At 50.1% G+C, this 15,751-nt stretch overlaps 1 protein-coding gene and 1 long non-coding RNA gene across 4 annotated transcripts in view; one reads left to right on the forward strand and one right to left on the reverse strand.

The window, feature by feature from the left end:
• CTCF (CCCTC-binding factor) overlaps positions 1–2,723 on the reverse strand; it is a 48,628-nt gene extending 45,905 nt beyond the window's left edge. For 2 of the 3 annotated variants that reach the window (XM_082607333.1, XM_082607334.1), the window contains exon 1: positions 2,530–2,722. The gene's annotated coding sequence lies outside the window, so the exon portion shown is untranslated. Of the gene's footprint in view, positions 1–2,529 lie in introns of all 3 variants that reach the window. The other variant, XM_082607335.1, reaches the window with a different exon arrangement.
• LOC309795216 lies at positions 1,663–15,732 on the forward strand. Its single transcript, XR_014292225.1, has 3 exons — positions 1,663–1,970; positions 7,201–7,300; positions 13,305–15,732. It is a non-coding gene; the product is annotated as an uncharacterized lncRNA (long non-coding RNA).
• Positions 15,733–15,751: the final 19 nt, after the last annotated feature.

Raw genomic sequence — 15,751 nt, forward strand, 5'->3', positions numbered from 1 at the left:
GGACAAGATCTATACCATTAAAACGACATAAACGGGACTTCCCTGGTGGCGCGGTGGTTAGGAGTCCACCTGCCAATGCAGGGGGCACGGGTTCGAGCTCTGGTCCAAAAAGATCCCACATGCCGTGGAGCAACTAAGCCCATGTGTCACAACTACTGAGCCCACACACTTAGAACCTGTGCTCCGCAACAAGAGAAGCCACCACAATGAGAAGCCTGCGCACGGCAACGAAGAGTAGCCCCCGGTCGCGACAACTAGAGAAAGCCCACGCACAGCAAGGAAGACCCAACACAGCCATACACATACACATACACATACATACATAAATAAATAAATAGAGTATTTAAAAAAACAAAGACATAAACGATGTGTAAGACCAAGAAGCTGATGGCTGGCTGTACATGGCACAACTGAAATCAAGAAGCAAAACATGGTCTATGGAGCACAGTGCTACCAGGAAAACAAGCTTTCTTCCTGACTCAACTACACACCCGCTGGATTTTAACCCGTGTGGACCTTATTTTAATAAGTAAAACATGCCACCTGCCATCCATAATTTCAAAAGGAAAGTAAAACTGAAAATTACAAGAATGCCAAAAATTACACAAACGGACCAATATATTAGACAATTAAGTGTGGTTCTATTCTCAAGCCTGACACTCCATCAACACTACTGCATTTAGTTACTTAGGGCAACTTTATTATGGAGGAGAGGGAGAACGAACATTTTTGTAGGGTTCAAAAAAGTAATGTTGAAAACACTCCCCCCTACGGAGGCATTTGCTGCAGAATCCTACAGATTGAGATTACACACAGTAGACCGGTCAATTTTGCCTAGCACCAGGCTGTTTTAATATCGTCATAAACTTAACATAGCCTCCCCCTCCCCGCCCCGCTATTTAATCAAGACTTTCCTCTCTCCAAAGCAACCCCAGTTGATACATCAAGTGCTGCACGATATTGTATTAAGGTACTAGAATATTTGAGGGAAAAGAAAAAACTGGCAATTCGACAGGAAGCTTTTTAATGATGCAAGAGAACTTAAGGACAGAATAAATTTAACATATATTCCCTGTTTAACTTCTTTTGCCACCTAAAGGGGACCTGGAATTTTAACTTTCCTATTTGATCTAAACTCAAAGAAAGCAGGAAGACGCTACATATGCGAATGTTTACTTATTGCTGAACTCAGGGCTGCCGGAAGTCAGCTACTAAAAAGTAGTTACATTACGCGTAGATATTTATAAACCAACTGCAACTAGTGACCCAGGATTCAATTACAACATCATCCCTCATATTACAGCATATGGGCAAATTACCAGTGGAGTCAAGAATAAATTCATTCTGCCCTACTGGCGCTTTAGATCGGGTTGCACAATCCCGGGGCAAAACTGCCTTCGCCTAGCCCTAAAAGCATCAGGTACTAAATACTGTAGTAAGTTAGCGTCAGGATGTTTTAAAGCGAGACGGAAACTCAAGAGTTGCCTGAACCAATTTAGCCAGCCCATAATCCCGAATTCAGGAATTTGTCACGTCACTTGAGATCAGAATGAAATTAAGTTTTGATCCCTTTGAGATCTCTTAGCGCACAAAGTCAGGCTCCTATCACTGCAAGGGGAATCCGACCCTCGCTCGAGAAAAACTTGTGGAACTCGTGTCCTTTCCGCCCACCGTGGGGGGGCCGCACCGGTCGGGTCGGGCGAGGAGCCCGGGCGCTAGTTTGGGGGCGCAGCGGGGCCCGGCGGGGGCGGCGAGCGCGCGTCCCCCCGCCCGCTCAGGCGGCGTCGAGGCGCGAGCAGCTCAGCCAGCCTTGCAGAGGGAGCTCTCGGCAGCTCTGGGGTCCCTCTACTCGCAGCCGCAGCAGCGCCGCCTGCGCCACTCGGTGGAGACGGAGACCAGCGGCGGCGACGCGCGGACTGGGAGCGACCGCGGAGCAGCCGGGCGGCGGGGGACGCTCGCAAGGCCGCAGGGTAGGTTCCGGGACTGGGCAGGCTGGAGGATGGGCAGCCCGAGAGGCGTCGGCAAGGGCCCGACACCCATACTGCATGGAGACCTGGCTGCGCGCGCGGTGGCTGGGTGTCGACACTTGAGCGAGGCGGGCGCGGAAGCCAGGGAGCGGAGATCGCCTCTCGGCTGAGGCCACCCATGGCGGGAGGGGCGGAGGGCAGAGGGCGGGCCGCGGCCGGGTGATCGGTCGGGCCAAGAGCCGGCCTCGAGGGCAGAGACAAAGGAAGGAAAATGGAGTCGCCAGCGCGCGGGCCTCTGTCGGTGCCACCGCCGGAGGCCTAGCGCGCCGTAGGAGGGAGGCCTAGCGAGCGAGCGAGCGGGCGGACGGGGTGCGGGGGGGCGGCCGGGCCGCGGCGGCGACGGGCAATGGCGGCGGCCGCGCCGCAGCAGGGACGGTAGAGGGAGACAAACACCCCCCGGCGGCGGCGCTGGCGCCGGGCTACAGCCAGCGCCGACCGGAGCGGCCCCATCGTGACACCTAGAGGCGGCCCGCGAAACCTCCTCCACCCGGGGCCCCCTTACCTCCGCGCCACACCCCCCGCAGCGCTCGCTCCGCCGCCGCTCCACCGCTCCGGCCACCCGGCGTCCCCAGCCAGCTCCGCGCACCCGCACCGGCTACCGCCGCCGCCGCTGCCGCCAAAGAAGCAGCTCCGCGCACGGTTTAATCGCTCCACAGACTCGGACACAAAATGGCGGCGGCGCGGTGCAGTGCGCCTGCGTCGGCGCTGCCGGGGCCGCGGGTGCTGATAAGGGAAGGGACGGGTGGGGGGGCCGGTCGGGCGACGAGTGGAGGGCGGGGGAGGAAAGGTGAGGGGAGGGGTTGGCGCAGGGCAGCATGGGAGGCGGCCCCGGGCGCCAACTTTCAAAAGCGGGCGCGATGGCGTCACGGGACGCGCTGCGGGTCGCGTCACGCCGCACGCGCCCTCGACTGGTCGCGCGTGGGTTCTTAGGGAGCCCGACGTCCGGGCTCCCGCTGGGTGGGGCTTCCTGGGCGGAGGCAGTCGCCTCTGGGCGGTCCAGGATCCCGGCCCGGATGACCTGGTTCCTTAGCTGCAGTCACCCGCTCTGAATCCGTAAGGGAAGGGGGGTGGTGTTTGGAGGAAGCGCACGCGGGGCTAGGCGGTGGGGCTGAGGCGGTTCTTGGGCGGGGGCGGGGCCCCGCCCCAGTCTCCGCCCTAGCAGGGCCGGACCCGCCCTCCGAGCGCAGCACCGCAGCCCGCCACCGGGTAAGGCCGGGCGGGTCCCTTCTCACTCCCGGCTCCTCAGAAACAATCCAGCGCCTGCGAGCCACGGCAAGCAGGGCTGTCCTTGCCCAGCGGTTTTGGGGGATCTCTCCGCCCTACAAGAGGGCCTCCTAATACCGGGTGTGAGAGAAGAGGGCGAGGGCTTTCTGGTGTGCCCAGGCCATCTCAGCCCGGAGAGGCCAGAAGGCCAGACTTGATGCTTTTACACGATCATAGCAGTCTTTTGCCAAAAGGACTTTCTGTATTTGGAACGGCGTAATTGTGTATTTTAAAACGTACATTTCTTGTTTTTGCCCGAGAGCTGTTGAGCTCTCTGTGGGCGGGGTCCTTCAGCCCCTCACAGTGCGGTCGCCCCTCCCCCTCCCTGAGATGCACCTGCGGACTCTACCCAACCAGCAGTAAAATTCCCTGAAGACTGACTGGAAGATGCTCTGGTGGCTCAGGGAGGAGAGTCTTTGATACTTATGGTAATCTGACTCAGGACTGTATTCTCAACTCCCTTACCTTAGATCACGGAGAACAAACGGACCCAGCGTCAAGTAGGCAGCGTCTGCTCCATTGAGCTGATTGTTCCATTACGAGAATGTTAGCCCAATGTTGACAGATATTTTGTTTTTTTTCTTTTTAAAGAAAATCTGGGGGTTTTTTGTGTGTAAAATCTCCAGGTGTTGGCAACTAAATCAGATGTTTTAAAACTGCATGAGCTGATTAAGCCGCACGTGGGGGCTGTCAGTTTATGAGACCTCTGACTTGGAGGAAAGAGTGAAGAGAAGTTCCAAGGCCAAATCCTAGGCACTCCAGCATTTAGAGATAGGGTAATGGAGAAGGAGACTGAGGAGGAACAGCCAGGAAGACAGAAGGAAATCCACAGTGTTGAATTTGGAATCCAATGGCAGAGAAGGATTCAGGTAGGAGGGGAACGGTCAACTGTGTTTAGTGCTGCTGAGAGGTAAACTTGGGCCAGAAACATGGCTATATTGAATTGGTCACCTTGGAAGACGAGCTTATCATTGGTGACTTTGGCTTGATTCATGTTGGTAAATCAGAGGTGTGGACCTGACTAGAATGGGTTGAAGAGTGAACAGGAAAGTGAGGAAATAGAGACAGCACACATAGGCAACATGAGAGAAGCTTAGCTGTGAAGGGAGCAAAGAAATTCAGGGATAAATGTGGAAGGATATGGGGTTAAGGGAGGGTGAAAGAATTCTAGAGCATGTTCTAAAAGATGAAAGGGTTCTAGAGCATGTTTATTTGTCATTGGGAGTGATACAGGAGAGCGAAGCCTTGCTTGACTTTTTTTTTTTCTGTGCCACAGGGCTTGCAGGACCTTAGTTCCCTGACCAGGGATCGAACCCAGGTCCACGGGAGTGAAAGCACTTAACCACTGGACTGCCAGGGAATTCCCTTGCTTGACTTAAATCAGGGTGAAATTCATGGGAGGATATAAGGAAACTGGGAGGATTGACCCTGGATAGGAACAGGATGCTTCCACTGTGGAAATTAGGGTAACAAGGGTGAAGATGGGTGCAAATGCAGGGGAGAGAGAAAGCAAGCTTGCAGTTTTCGCCTTGGTGGTATCGGGTACCCGTTTGAAGTTTGTGATCATGAGTTTAAAGTTAAACCAGTTGGCCCAGTGTGCGGTTTTTCTCTAAGCAACATTCAACTGCTTGGGTACAGACATGAAGAAAAGGGATAATTTGGTTTCTCAGCACCAACACCCAAGTTTTCTGATTTCTAGTAATAGGTACTTGCCTTATGTGATTATTCACTATTCTAGAAATGTGTGAAGTATCTGGAAAATTTACATGTGACCTCTTTTTCTAGAAACCAAATTATTCCAGTAGTCTCTTATGTACACCTGAGGCCTCAAGCATAAAGAAAAGGCAATCTTAGAGAAAAATTACCAGACACCTCTGGAATATTTGCATTTTGCATTTTTTTTCAGCCCTCCACTCCAAACAGCTCCTGGTATACTTAGGAACTATGTACTGGAAACAAAGCTGACTTACACTTTAATGCTTAGCTTCTTTTCTTTCTGGTACCTTTAATAAACTGACTAATTCGCTTTCTCTAAGACCTTGCCTCAAACCATCTTACCTTTAAGCTTCAGGAGTGTCTTCTAGGACTTCCCAGGTGGCGCAGTGGTTAAGAATCTGCCTGCCAATGCAGGGGACACGGGTTTAAGCCTTGGTCCGGGAAGATCCTACGTGCCGCGGAGCAGCTAAGCCCCTGCGCCACAACTACTGAGCCTGCGCTCTAGAGCCCGCGAGCCACAACTACTGAAGCCGGCACACCTAGAGCCTGTGCTCCGCAACAAAGAGAAGCCACCGCAATGGGAAGTCCACGCACCGCAATGAACAATGGCGCCTGCTCGCTGCAACTAGAGGAAGCCCGCGTGCAGCAACAAAGGCCCAATGCAGCCAAAAATAAAAAATAAATAAATAAATTTATTTATTTAAAAAAAAGAATGTATTTTTATGTTTATTTTTTATTTATTTATTTTCTTATTAGTCATCCATTTTATCCACATCAGTGTATACATGTCAATCCCAATCTCCCAATTCATCACCCCACAACCTCCCCCCAACACCCACTTTCCCCCTTTGGTGTCCATATGTTTTTTCCCTATTTCTGTGTCTCAATTTCTGCTCGGCAAACCGGTTCATCTGTACCATTTTCTAGGTTCCACATATCGTTAATATACGTTATTTGTTTTTCTCTTTCTGACTTACTTCACTCTGTATGACAGTCTCTAGATCCATCCACGTCTCTGCAAATGACCCAATTTTGTTCCTTTTTATGGCTGAGTAATATTCCATTGTATCTATGTACCACATCTTCTTTATCCATTCGGCTGTCGATGGGCATTTAGGTTGCTTCCATGACCTGGCTATTGTAAATAGTGCTGTGATGAACATTGGGGTGCATGCGTCTTTTTGAATTACGGTTTTCTCTGGGTATATGCCCAGTAGTGGGATTGCTGGGTCATATGGTAATTCTGTTTTTAGTTCTTTAAGGAAACTCCATACTGTTCACCATAGTGGCTGTATCACCTTACATTCCCATCAACAGTGCAAGAGGGTTCCCTTTTCTCCACACCTCTAAAGCATTCATGTGGATAAATATAAGGCAATGTATTTATTTATTGATTTATTTAGTTTGGCTGCGCCCAGTCTTAGTTGCGGCATGCAGGATCTTTTTTATTTGCGGCATGCGGACTCTTAGTTGTGGCATGCATACAGGATCTAGTTCCCCGACCAGGGATGGAATCCGGGCCCCGTGCATTGGGAGCGCAGAGTCTTACCCACTGGACCACCAAAGAAGTCCAAGGCAATGTATTTAGATGGCAAAAACCCTCAATTGTATTTACAATTATATTTACAACTGCTAAGGTCTGAATATGTGTCCTTCCCAAAATTCATATGTTGAAATCCTAATGCTAGATGCGTATGGTATTGATAAGTGGGGCCTTTGGGAGGTGCTTAAGTCCTGAGGGCGGTAAAGCCCTCATAAATGGGGCTAATGCCTTATAAAAGAAGTTTCATAGAGCTCCTAGCCCCTTCCACCATGTGAGGACATGGCAAGAAGGCACAGCTATGAACCAGGAGAAGGGCCTTCACCAGAATATGACCATGTTAGTGCCTTGACCTCAGATTTTCCAGCCTCCAGAACTGTGAACAGTAAACATCTGCTGTTTATAAGCCACCCAGTCAGTGGTATTTTGTTATAGCAGCCTGAATGGACTAAGACAACTACTATATTTATATTATATCAACTATAATTACAACTATATGACCTCTGAGGCATCAGTTAGAAGCCGGGAATGGGGTCCAAGTGGCCTTGGAGCCTGCTCTCTGAAGACAAAGATTCCCATATGCTGCTCTTACATGGCTGAGAAAATGCTGAGGATCACTAGGAAGGAACAAAAGGAAATGTTTTCTTCTTGCAGGAAATGGTGATGCGTCCTACTTCATGAAATTGGCCCCAAAGACCAAGGAACGGAAAGCCAAACCAACAGGATAGGCTGTTTCATGCTGGACAGAAACAAGGTGAGAAGGAAAAGTAATATGATGAGAGCCTGTGGAACAGTTGGGATGATAAAAATAAGGACAGGTTTGTTCCCTGCAGTACTATCCCAGACTGGTCACCAATGAGAACTGTTGTGACTTAAAAGCACCAAGTGATTTAAGGAAGTGTTCTTCCCATGGACTGTCTCAGGTTTGTAGTCCACAGGAGTTCAGGGCATTATCAGCAGAAGGCTGTCAGCTTACCACATGGCATTGGTGAAGTCACCACGTTCTAGGATCTGGCCCTCAGCCTCGAGAGTGGATTCCTTCCTTAGGGACTCATCAGGTGCACAGGAGCTTGATGGATAAGCCAAGTGACTAACTGGGAAGTGGACTGGTGCTCACATGCTGGCAAAAGGCATATTCTCTCCCTATAGGAGAGCCTCCTGGGAAGCCATATTACTAGAAAGCTTTGGTAAGCAGTTCATTAGGTTGAGATGTAATTTATATAACTTAAATGTTTAATATCATCCTCTTTGATGCTGGAGTCAGATTGTCTGGCATTTGAATCTTGTCTTGGCTCCTTATTAGCTGTGTGATCTTGGGTGAATTAGTAACAACTCAACTGCAGGTTTCTTCTCCATAAGATAGGATGATAATTGTACTTCACTAAGGACTGAATGAGAAAATGCAAGTAAAACTTTAGGCATAGTTCTAGGCACCAGTAATCATACAATAAATGTAAACTATCATTATTATTTCTTTTATTTTTATGCTTCTTAGTAACCTACCCTCACTCCCAAATCTACCTTCTGATGGACATGGTCTTTCTAGATTAATTAATAGAATTACTTACTAAGTGTTCCTTGGCCTGGAAGCCATTCTTTCTAAGAAAAGTGTACTTTGTACTGTAGTTCTCAGGAGAACAATGCTATTTCCAACATCTTCCTTAGCTCCCACTATTGCCCCCAGGTAAAGCTTGCAATAATCTTGATAATTTATGTGTTTTTTGGAACTCATTAAACAAGAGAATCAACAAATGGAGAAGAGATGTGCTGATTTTCTAAGTAACAATGGGCAAGACTCTTCCTGCCCACTTTGGGGGTAAGACCTAAAGCTACACCTGAACACTCCCATTTCTCTGTGTCTGTTGAGGACATGTGTGAGATATATTCCAATTCAGCAAAGATTTATTGAGTACCAGCTATGTTCAGCTCCCTTTCTAGGCACTGGGGATACAAAGATGACCCAAGATGTGTTTCCTGCCCTTAAACTCAAAATTTAGAAAACAAAACCAAAAAACATTTAATGCATTAGTTGTTATAATGAGAAGAAATGAACTCATAAAGGAGCAAATCATTCCCCAGGAGTATCTCATTTCAACTGGGTGTTAAAGGATCAGAAGGCATTAACATGGCAAAGGTGTGTAAAGTGAAGAGCCATAATCAAGGGCATAAAAGGGTAGAAGAGTGTTGGGGGGACAGCAAGTCATTCCATACTTTTGAACTAGGGTGTAGTGATACTAAACCTTATAAGATGTTTGGAAAGCTTTCAATGTCAGCTGCCAAGGCCAACCACTTTCTCCTAAATTTTAAAGACCTGCCCTTCTACATCATCTCCTACCCAGACCACAGGAATTTTTTTCCTTATTGATGTCTGCTTTCTTCAGACCCCTGTAAAAACCCTGTTTATTTTTTACCTCTCAGCTCAAACTACTGCTCTCTAAAGTCTAAAGAAGGACTTTGCTTGGGCCTACATCTCACATTTGAGAAGTAGGTCACTTTTGTTCTCTGTGCTCTTACCTGCATTTTTCAGGTATGCATTGATCACCCTTAAATATTCCATCTAATCTGTATACTTTTCACTTTGCAAAACACCTTCATGCCTGCCCTTTCAACTGATGTTCACAGTTCTTTTTGAAGAGCCAGCCACAGTTTTATCCTAAGCTCTAGAAATGAAGTGACTTGCTCAGAGTCATCCAGTAACTTGGCAAAACCAGAATGAGTACTCAGATCTTCCAGCCCCACCCTGTCTCTTCCTGTTCTTTCACTGGCTGCTCAGGGCTCCTCACTGTTAGGTAGCATTTCCATTTTTATAGGGATCCTCTGGACGTGATCCTTTAGCTCAGGGGCTGCTTGGGAGGGGGAAGAGGAAGGGAAGTCTATCAGGCAGGCTCTGGGCCTCTCTGCTCCCTCATTTTCTCCCCCTTCTCCGAATTTTATGTGATTTGTTTAAGGGTAAAAAGGTGTCTGCCCTCTAATGCAAGTTGGACACTATTGCCTTAACCCAAAGAAAGAGATTTTTTTTAAACATAATTTTATTTTATTATTTATTTATTTTGGGGGTGCGCACCACGCAGCTAGGATCTTAGTTCTCTGCCAAGAGATTGAACCTGCGCCCCCTGCATTGGAAGCGTGGAGTCTTAACCATTGGACTGCCTAGGAAGTCCCAGGAAGGGCTTTAATGGGGGAAATTCCAGCCACTTGGAAAGCAGATAGCAGAGGTATTTGGAATCATGACTTATTAATCTGAAACCTGAATAACTGCTCGATGCCCAGGTCTATGCTCAAGGCTAGGGTAATACTGGAGAGAGGTGATGTCCCTAGTCCTCAAGGGCCTTATGTTTTGTCTTACATTAGTCTGGAGACACTAAACCTCATGAGCATTAGTAGGTAAAAGTCAAGGATGGAGAAGCAAGTAAAAGGCATGGGCTGCTTGTGTGGGAGGGACAGATTGGTCACTGGATATCAGTAAAGCAAGGAGGACCCTCAAAGTTCTGCCTCTAGCCTACACCCTTCTTTTCTTGCCCAACTCTACATATCTAGCTTCTTTCTGGACACTTCCTCCTGGATGGCTCCCAGGCCACCCTTATGAGCCTTGTCACTCTCCTCCCAGTTTGCTTCTCTAGGGCTCCCCCTTTTCAGTGAAAGATGCCACAACCCATCCACCACACAGGCCAGAAACCTGAGCTTCATTTTCTCATCTCCCACATCCCATCAATCTCCAAATCCTGTCCATTCTACCTTCAGAACATCCCTTCACTCTAACCTCCCTATCTCCACTGCCTCCAACCTGACTCAGGCACTGTCTCTCTGACCACAGCTGCAGACTCCTCACTGCTCCCTGCTCCCTCCCTCCACACAACTGCCAAAGCGACCTTTCCAAAGCACAGACGTGATCACAAAATTCCCCTGCTTCAAGCCCATGGATGACTCCCCAGTGTTCTCGGGGTAAATCCCAAACTCCTCAGCCACTCCACAAGCCCCTTTCTAACTGCCCCCTCTGGCCCCTGTGGATGCAACTTGCTTGCCACCTCCACTGGTCTGATCTCAGTTCTCCCTCCCTATATTGTCCCCTGCTCAGGCTTCCATTCCATTCCTTATTTGAGATCCCTGTGGTAAAAGTGCATTTTTAAAAAATTAATTTATATTTTGGCTGCATCGGGGCTTCGTTGCTGCGCACAGGCTTTCTCTAGTTGCAGAGAGAGGGGCTACTCTCTGTTGCAGTGTGGGAGCACGGGCTCTAGGCGCGCAGGCTTCAGTAGTTGTGGCACGCTGACTCTAGAGCACAGGCTCAGTAGTTATGGTGCACGGGCTTAGTTGCTCCACAGCGTGTGGGGTCTTCCTGGACAAGGGCTTGAACCGTGTCCCCTAGCATTGGCAGGCCGATTCTTAACCACTGCGCTACCAGGGAAGTCCCGGTAAAACTGCGTTCTGAAGAGCTATGTTTCATGGGGGACTCTGGGGGGTATTTTGAGTATCCAGGCTTTTTCTGCATTAAACATACACTGTCCTTTCATGTTCAAAATGTTTTCAGATCGTGTTAAATTTTAGAGGTATTCATCAAAAGCTATTTCTTGACCCACTTTTGCTGGGGACAGTAAAAGCAGATGCAGCCTGATTAAATAGAGAACTGCCTGGAGCACATGTTTAAAATACAGGTTCCCTGGTCTCTGAATTTGAATCTCCACGGAAGTTCTCAGGTGAATCTTACCATTGCGTAAGTTGGGAAGACCTAACCTGATTTCATTTATAAGAAACATCCAGAGACTTCCCTGGCGGTCCAGTGGTTAAGAGTCCACGCTTCCACTGCAGGGGGTGCGGGTTCGATCCCTGGTTGGGGAACTATGCTGCATGGTGCGGCCAAAAAAAAAAAAAAAGAAATGTTCAGAATAGGCAAATCTATAGGATCTGTGGTTACAGTAGATTAGTGGTTGCCTCGGGGGCTGGGGGCCGGGAAAGGGAAGGAGATGTAGAGGTCCCAGGGATGATGCCTAAGGAGTGCCGAGTTTCTTTTGGGGTTGATGAAATCTCTAAAATTGATTGCGATGATTGTACAACTCTGTAAATATACTAAAAGCCACTACTGAATTGCACATTTTAAATGGGTGAATTGCATGGTACGTGGACTAAATCTCAATAAAGCTGTTTAAAAACAAAGCAAAACACTTGGACCGAGCTCTACAAGCAAGGCACCAATCATCTTTTGCAGACTTGGGTGGTACCTGTTACCTAGTAGACTAGTCAGCAAATACTTATGGATGTATATATTGGAGGGTACAAAGTAAATGAACAATTGCAATGGGGTGTGATTCCCCTAGGGGAAATGCATGTTTCTGTGACAGGAGCCCAGTGGAAGGGAAGCTTCCTGAAGAAATTTGTGATGTCTAGGTTGAAGCCTATCAGGTAACCAGGCATTAGCAAGGCGAGATGAGGAGTGGGAAGAGTGTACCACAGAGGGGCACGCAAGCCCTGCGGGTGGTTTGGTGAGGTCCAGTGCAGACTGAGAAGTTAGATGGCAGAAGTGAGGCTGGAGAGAGGAACTCACTTAAAAGCCTTTGTGAGCCAGGTTGAGGGGGCTGGAATTTTCCCTAAGAGAAACTGAAGTGGTGGGTTTATGTTTTTAGAAATCACTTTGCACCATGGAGAATGGACGGAAGAAGGGCAAGATCAGAGGCAGGGAGCCTGTGAGGGGGCAGTTTTAGTGTTTAGGAGAGAGGTCAACATGTCCTGAAACTGAGTGGTGCCAATGGGGATAAAGAGAAGCAGACAGAATTTAGAAATATTTAGGGCATTTAATTGAGAAGATTCTGATGGCTGGGAAGAGGGGACAGGGAAAGAAAGAGTCAAGGGTGAGGCCCAGTTGTGTGGCTTGAGTACCTGAGTACTTTCTCCAGAAGTTCTGGAGGATAAACAGGTTTTGAGATGTTTGATTTTGAGAATGCTGTTCAAAACGTGTCCAGTCACCAGTTGGATATGGGGGTCGGGAGGTGAGAGAGCCGTGTGAATCACTGGCACACAGCCTCAGCGTATAGATGGAAGCCAGAGAAATGGATGAGGTGGTTCAGGGAGTGTGTTTCAAAAGAGAGGAGAAAAGGGCCTAGAATGGAACCCTGTGCAGTGATGTCTATAAGAGGATGCCTGAGGAGGAGGTGGAGGAGAAAGTTGTAGGAGATTCAGAGGAAATAGCTACAAACGTTGGTGTTAGCATGGCAATTCAGCTGCTTATTCAGCTGCTCCAAGTCAGTACTTATTGAAGATCCATATGCCCTGGGTGTCTTCAGAGATAAGTGAGACGTGACCATTGACATTAAACTTAAACTGTGACCCCACCGCACACCCCACCGCAGCCTTCTGAAACAAGAGGCCCCTTCTCGCAGGTCAATGACAGTCTTATTTTCCAAATGATAGATGTTCTTCCTGAGCTGTTTGTATAGGCCCGGGAGTCCTTCCCAAGCTCACCCTTCTGTATTATGTAGGTCCAGAAGAGCCAGGTCTGGCAGCCAAGCCAAGAGCCTTCTGTCCATGGGTGATGGATGGCCTAAACAGGGCACTCCAGGGCTGTCTGGGGTTGGGGGGAGCATGTCATATGCCTAGGGTTCAGCAGATTGTACCCACACACCAGGCAGAAGCACACAAGGAAGTCACCCCCGCTCTGTAGGCGAGACAAAGAAGCAGTTCTCTTCCCACGTGCCAACCCATCTGCTTCTTTGCATTTACCAACGTGCCTTTTTTTTTTTTTTCTTTTTTTTTTTGGTTCTCTGCAGCTTTGAATACATGAGGAAGGAGAGTGGGAGACTGGAGGCAAGGTAAGGTTGGAAGAGGGCAAAAGGAAAGGAGGGGAGTCGGGGGAGCCTCCAGGGACCACCAACACAATAAATTGTATCCTGGACTACCTCAGCCTGGTCCCAGTTTTTGCAGTGCATGCTTATTAGTTTCTTCCGGGGAGACCCCCAACGATGGTGGCCAAGGCATGGCTGTGGCCTTGATGGACCTGATTGATGGGGTGCTTCTCAGTGTGTCACAGAACTTGGAGGCCCACTTCCTTCTGTCCCCTCAAGAGGCTGGCACAGGCTCCACAGGACAGCTGGGGACAGGCTTTCCCTGCTCTGGTGCATTTGACTCCCAATGGTGTCATCAACCTCCCATCACTGGACGCAGCAGGCTCTCCACCGTCCAGTCGCGGGAGTGAGTGCCTCCCCAGACCCGTGTGACAGCAGGGTGGGAGACGGGAGGTGTGCTGGGAGCAGCGTTGCCCTGTGGGGAGACCTATGTGAGGCTATGTGTGTTCGGGGAGGGCAGGGTGCACAGGAGGGAGGACAAGGGCTCTCCCTGCCCCCCACCACCTCACAGACATGGGCCTGAGCCAGGGCATAGGAGGCCATCCAGCCTGACTTCAAGTCATTGATGGAGAGGGGTTGAGTGGCTGCTCTGGGGTTGGTTCACACTGCTCTGAGCTGGGTAGGGTTAGTGGGGCAAAGGCCCAAGGCTCTTTTTGTCTTGGCCTTGATAGTCCTTCGGCCGTACCTCACAGTGCCCTAATTCTAGCTCCTGCCCACTCTGACCTTCATATCCACCCTCACCTAGAGCTGAATACGAGGCTCGGGATTCAGGACTCTCCTTGTAGAGGACAGAGTTAGGTACCTTATTCCTTCCCAGAATTGGAATGCAGAGACGTAGAGCCACTCAGATTTCCAATGACAGTCCCAGTTGACCCCTGGCTGGGATATTTTCCCATCCTACATTTCTTGCCCAGGCCCTGTCTCCTCCTGTGGGTTAAGCCATGAGCTTGTGCTAGTCCAGCCACCCCCACCTGCACTTTCGCAGGACCTGGTCAGCCAGTGTTCACTTCCTCTTTCCCCGCCACACAGGCCACGCTTTGGATGTCAGTGGACAGTCCTGCCTACTAGGGGACCTCAGGCCTGAGGGGCTCCCAGGGGTGGTCCTGGGACTGCAGCCCTGCTGCAGGGGCCCCTGCGGCAGGCCCAGGCTGTGGCCAGCTTTGGGTGCTGCCTTGGTCTCTATCGTTTGTTTGCCTTCCCCTCCCCTACCACTCCAGCCGACCACCCCAAAACTGAGCTACACTATCCCTCCCATGCCACCCGTCACAGTCACAGAGGGAGCACAGCGCTGCGCCGATGTGCTGAGGGCTGTCAGCCTGCCCCCACCCAACTGGAATGAACCACCTGCATCCACACACAGGTGTTTCCTGTGCTCCTTCCTGTTACCGTTTTTTTTTCTGCTCAGCTTGGCTTCCCCAGCAGGTGGTTAAGGGCCCGGCCAAACCTCTTCATACACAGCTCTAAAACACAGGGGGGCAGGGCTCTCTGGGGATCTGGGTCACCCCCCAGGGGGGACTGTTGGCAGCTCATTGGCTCTACCTGAGTGCAGGGACACAGACTCCCCCCAGGGTGTCACGCTGCTGTGCTACAGCCACAGGTACTGGGACGCCAGAGTGGGCTCAGGGAGTGGGGAAGGCCCTGCCCTTGCACTGTCTCCACTGAAAACTCTGGAGGGAGAGGGGAAGGGTGGCAGACCTTTCTCCAGGTCTGTCTGAGACCAGCCTCGGTCTCCAGTCCAAGGCTGTTTCTCCAGCCTTGAGTGTGGGCCTCCCCCAGGCCCTCCTTAGAACAGGCCTGCCATGCTGAAGTCCCCCCACCCTCAGGCTCCTCCCATTGAACACTTAACTTTCTGGGGTTAATAAACTCACGTGAGCCCTCTCCCTGGAGCCCTCTTTCCTGAAGCAGCACAAGTCTGCCAGCTGTGGGGAGGTCACAGGGTTTAGTCAGGTTTGTTATTACGGAGAGGAGGTGGCTCAGGGAGAGGAAGGACTTTCTGTTTAGAGTCACAGGGCAGCCATCCGGGTCTCCTGCCTCCCAGGCCCCAGCTCTTCCCCTCTGCAAGAATCTCCTCTCAACTACCCAGCGCTCAAGGAGGTCCTTGTGCTCAGCCCCCTCTGTAGGAAGCTGCCTGGGCTGAGGCGGAGACCCAGAAGCCTGGCATTCCCTGACGGGGTTCTGCTGCTCCCTGGTGGCCAGAAGCTCCAGCCACCACCACACCTTTTCCTGCCTGCTTCCTCTTTGCCTCCTGGCCAAGTGAGCTGGCTGCTAGGGAGCCATTCCCAGGACTGGCACCCTTTGGTCCTTCTCTAGGCCAACTCCACAGTTTGGCTCCAGTCTAGGCCCACAGCTTCCAGGCCCAGGGTACACCCACC

This window comes from Mesoplodon mirus (assembly GCF_964341445.2).
Source record: "Mesoplodon mirus genome assembly, chromosome: 19".
Classification (NCBI taxonomy): Eukaryota; Metazoa; Chordata; class Mammalia; order Artiodactyla; family Ziphiidae; genus Mesoplodon; species Mesoplodon mirus.